The following is a 6000-nucleotide window of genomic DNA, read 5'->3' on the forward strand; positions in this document are numbered from 1 at the left end:
TGAAGATCAGCCCCAACAGATCCATATAAAAGAGCCATGGACTCATTCGTTGAGGACCAGCAAGGTCAATCAACCAGATCCATGCCCGGTTTTAGAAAACAACTCTTACTCCTTGATTCAATATCTTCCACGACACATGTGTGGGTATCTTCGAGGCGACCCAGAGCCCGAGCACCGTATGGTCAGCACCCTCTAGGATCCTTCGCAGGTCACCTAGCGCTTCACTCATAGGCCGCTTTCTTGGTCCCTCATCCACCGTATCGGAAGCTCACCATTTAAATCGAATCGAGGCTGGTCAAGACCTCGGTCGACCATGCTACACGAGACGTGCTCCGTTGACTCTCCGTCGCACAGCTATTGCAACTTTATCAGTTAGGTCTCCATGACCTTAATCACAAGACGGTCAAAATGCTTCCCCAGCATTCTTGACATAAAACAATCATTTACAAACAGGTCACAAATACAGTTTCTATAATGAACTCTCGTCTTTCCTCATTATCCCTCATCAGTCCACATTACTTATTCCACATTCCATTCATATGTGTACTCATTCTCATCCAATCACATCATTTTTCATCTCATCACATCAGATTCATTCACATCACATATCATTTATTCACATCCCAATTCACATGTCATCACATCTCATCCATTTACTCATATCGACGTCTCATCATTTCACATACACATTCGCATTCATTATTCCACATACACATCCACATTCGTACATCCACATCCATACATTCAATTCTCATCCAATCACATCATTTTCCATCTCATCACATCAGATTCATTCACATCCCAATTCACATGTCATCACATCTCATCCATTTACTCATATCGACGTCTCATCATTTCACATACACATTCGCATTCATTATTCCACATACACATCCACATTCGTACATCCACATCCATACATTCAATTCCACATCCGCATTCATACATATACATCCATATCCACATCTATACATTCACATCCACATTCATACATCCATATCCACATCCACATCCATACATTCATTTTCACATCTACATCCACATCCATACATCCATTTCCACATCCACATTCATACATCCACATCCACATTCCATATTTACATCCATTCATCCACATCTACATTCACATCCATACATCCATATCCACCTTCCACATTCATACATCCATATCCACATTCCACATTCATACATCCATATCCACATTCCACATTCATACATCCACATCCACATTCACATCCATACATCCATATCCACATTCCACATTCATACATCCACATCCATATCCACATCCATACATCCACATCCACATCCACATCCACATCCATACATCCATATCCACATTCCACATTTATACATCCATATCCACATTCACATTCATACATCCACACATCCATTTTCACGTCCACATTCATACATCCACATCCACATCCTCATTCATACATCCATATCCACATTCCACATCCACATTCACAAACATCCTCATCCAATCATCTATTTACATTTATCTGATTCATATCACTTCCATCCATCCATTTACATCTATCTGATTCCTATCACATCTCATCACATCTATTTATTGAATGTAAGAGAATTCTAAATTTTTTTATATAAAGATTCTTTAAGCATCTAATTAGGCATAAAGACAACTTTAGTAGGAATAACACTTTTATAAAAATCCTTTTATGCATTTATTTAGGCACAAGTTCAATTTTAAGGAAAATAACACTTTCGAATTAAAAATAAACCTTTTATGCATTTTACTATGCATAAATTCCATTTTAATGAGAATAACATTTTCAAAATAAAAATAAATCTTTTATGCATTTTACTATGCATAAATTCCATTTTAACGAGAATAACACTTTCAAAATAAAAATAAATCTTTTATGCATCTAACTATGCAATCTAACTATGCATTAATTTAATTTCAATGAAAATAATACTTTCAAAATAAAATAAATCTTTAATGCATCTTTCTATGCATAAAATCAATATTGATAAGAATAACTCTTTTAAATTAGAAATAAAATTCTTTATGCATCTTTCTATGCATAAAATCAAAATTGATGAAAATAACTCTTTTAAAATAAAAATAAATTTTTTTATGCATCTATTTATGCATAAAGACAACTTTAGTAGGAATAACACTTTTATAAAAATCCTTTTATGCATCTATTTAGGCATAAGTTTAATTTTAAGAAAAATAACACTTTTGACTTACAAATAAACCTTTTATGCATTTTACTATGCATAAATTCCATTTTAATGAGAATAACACTTTCAAAATAAAAATAAATCTTTTATGCATTTTACTATGCATAAATTCCATTTTAACGAGAATAACACTTTCAAAATAAAAATAAATATTTATGCATCTAACTATGCATAAATTTAATTTCAATGAAAATAATACTTTCGAAATAAAATAAATCTTTTATGCATCTTTCTATGCATAAAATCAATATTGATAAGAATAACTCTTTTGAATTAAAAATAAAATTCTTTATGCATCTTTCTATGCATAAAATCAAAATTGATGAAAATAACTCTTTTAAGATAAAAATAAAATTCTTTATGCATCTATTTATGCATAAAATCAAAATTGATGAGAATAACTCTTTTGAATTAAAAATAAAATTATTTATGCATCTATTTATGCATAAAATCAAAATTGATGAGAATAACACTTTTGGATTAAAATAAATTCTTTATGCAGCATAAATCCAATTTAGTAGGAATTACACTTTTAGAATAAAAGAATTTCTCTTATGCATCTAATTTATGCATAAAATCCATTTATGATGAAAATCACACTTTTAATATAAAAAAATATCTTTTATGCATATGTTTATGCATACAAATCATTTGTGATGAAAATCACTCTTTTAATATAAAAGAATTTCTTTTATGCATCTATTTATGCATATAAATCATTTATGATGAAAATCACACTTTTAATATAAAAAAATATCTTTTATGCATATGTTTATGCATACAAATCATTTGAAAATCGCTCTTTTAATATAAAAGAATTTCTTTTATCCATCTATTTATGCATAAAAATCATTTATGATGAAAATCACACTTTTAATATAAAAAATATCTTTTATGCATATGTTTATGCATACAAATCATTTATGATGAAAATCACGCTTTTAATATAAAAGAATTTCTTTTATGTATCTATTTATGCATAAAAATCATTTATGATGAAAATCACACTTTTAATATAAAAAAATATCTTTTATGCATATGTTTATGCATACAAATCATTTATGATGAAAATCACTCTTTTAATATAAAAGAATTTCTTTTATGCATAAAAATTATTTATGATGAAAATCACGCTTTTATAATCAAAATATTAATTTCATCAGACTTCCTTCTATGCATGGAATTTAATTCTAGAGAAAGTAACACTTTTTTTTAATAAAGTATTTACATTTTCTTATACCTAGGATAAAAATTAACACTTTAAGAATACATATACGATCGGAATTACTCTTTTGAAAAAAAAAATAAAACTTATTTTTCACAATTTTAGAAAATTTTGCCATAACCTCCTTTGCATGGCTGACCATTTTTTAATTTTTAATTCTCTAAAATTACTTGGAAGTTCACCAAGAGTATTTAAATCATTCTAATGTAAACATTTTCTACTTATCAAAGAGAAACATTATGAAAAACTTGATTTTATCCATTAATCATTCATCTAGGATAAAGAATGGTTGGATTTACTAAAGAAGAGAGGGGAATGCCTTTTTTCAATGAGACATAACATCATATTCAATTTAGAGAAGATAAAAATAAAAAAAACCATAAAAATTAAGCATACATGGGAATTTATGTATTTCCTTACTTCCATTCATCAATTAACTGCAATAGCATTAAAAAGCCATTCCAATTAAGCTTCTCAAGCTTGAGAGGGGTAGAGAAGAGAGAAACATTGAGAAATTATGGAAAAAGATCAAAATTCACACTTTACCTTACAAATTGCTTGATTCTCTGATCACGGTAGAGGTCCCCAACCAATCACTTGGTTTGGTATGCTGATGGAGCCACTAATGGAGATTGAAGAAGGAGGGAAGCTCCAATTTCTTCAATTTAGAGAGAATTTTAGAGAATAGTAAAAATTATTATTATTTCAGCATAATTCTGGCATAGTATAATTCTCTTATTTTTTCACAAAGGGCTCAGGTTCTATTTATAGGAGAGGGAGGCTGTAACCAAGACCAACTGATTTCTAGAATTTTTCAGATTCAGTTTGGTTGAATTTGGACCAGATTTGGACCTAGTTTGGTTCCTTTTTTATTCGGTTTGGTTCCTTTTTGATTCGGTTTGATCCAAGAGAGAGGAGAGATAAAAATATCACATTATTTTTTAGTTTAAAACTCATTCAAGCATGTGAAGTAGGTGCCTCTTGAAGGGACTCCCCTTCCTTACACATGTGTCAAAATGGAATCATTATACCCAAAATATCTCTTTTTTTTAGTAATACTCATAGTTTTTTACTAATAAACCTTGTACATAGTCAACTCTTCATCTTATGTGAGCATTTACTCATTTTTGGAGGGATTTTCTTTATTTCTTCCATTTTTCTCCTCCACACATTTGGATGAATCTTATTGGCCCATAGGAACCTTAATTTAAAATTTCGAAAAAATCTTGACCCTCAGGATAAGACCTCTTGAACAGATTATACTTGATTTCTAATGCACCTTCTGAAAATCTTTTTGAACTTTTGTTTCGAGGGAACTTATTTTAAAAAGAAGAGATATTTTTCCATCCAAAAATATTTAAAAACTGAATTACCACTCTCTAGAAGATTTTCTCTCTCTAGGCCAAAACTGGTAGAAACAAGACCTTTTATATTTCTGAAGAGGGATTTGACTACAAGGGAAGATACTGGACATCCTGAGAGGCTAGGGAGGAATCTTACATTCTACCCCACTTAAAAAACGCGAGATCTCCTTATCTCGCAGGTGGAGTATGCTCTCTTTCATCCTCTTCTTCTTCTTCAATCACTTCCAGCGTTACTGCCTTGGAAGTGGACGGCCGATTTGGGAACAACTCTCTTTGACTTCCTCTATTCTGATGTGGAGGTCTTACATTACCTTGGATTGAAACTGCAGGTTGGATAGAGGGTCTACCTCTGGGATTTCCCTGATTTTGGCGGATAGAACCTTGATTACTCTAGACGGAAGGGGCTGGAGTCTGGAATCTTGATCCCTGATTTTCCTACCCTGAAAACCTTGATCCAAAAGGAGTTGGGCAATCCATGCTGTGATGTCCAAACCCTTGACAGTTTTAGCATTTCACTCTCTTGTTCAAGGGTGAAACTTCTGAAGTTAAAATCCAGAGGATTGAGTTTCGAGAAAAGGACATTTCTTCCATTTTGGAACTTCCCATATCTTGGGTTTGACCTTGATATCTCTTAGGCGGAGGAAGGTCCTTCGCCATCTGAACTGCTTCGGCCATGGAAACTGGCTTGGCATTCTTCACCAGGATATTCAAAGGTTCGTTCAGTCCCCGAATGAACCTGGCCATCAGCTGTTCTTCATCTAGCGGAGGCGAGTATTTGAGGAGGAGGGCGAATGCTTGGTGATATGCTTCAATAGTTCTACTCCCCTGGGTTAACTCTAAGAATTCGTTCATCTTTGTTTTTAAAAAGCCGGGAGGACAGAACCTCGTCCTTAGATAAATTTTGAGATCAGTCCAGGTTTGGGTATTTCGGTCGAGACGGTTTGTCTCGCAGTGGTTTCTCCATGCCACTCTAGCTGACTCCACTATCTTTAGCCTTGCAAGAGCCATTTTGCTCTTCTCATTGTACCCGGTGACATTGAAGTATTCTTCCATTGATTCGATCCACTTCTCCACAGCCTCGCCCAAGTTTTCCCCTTCTCCCTTGAAAGGTTCAGGCTGCGAACTATGAAGAGTTTTACGAACATCTAGGTCGAGTTCTTCTTCATCGAGTTGGGGGTTAACATTTCTACCACGACG

The sequence above is a fragment of the Cibotium barometz genome, chromosome 60, assembly GCF_041138505.1.
Source record: "Cibotium barometz isolate CiBa-2024 chromosome 60, ASM4113850v1, whole genome shotgun sequence".
Lineage (NCBI taxonomy): Eukaryota > Viridiplantae > Streptophyta > Polypodiopsida > Cyatheales > Cibotiaceae > Cibotium > Cibotium barometz.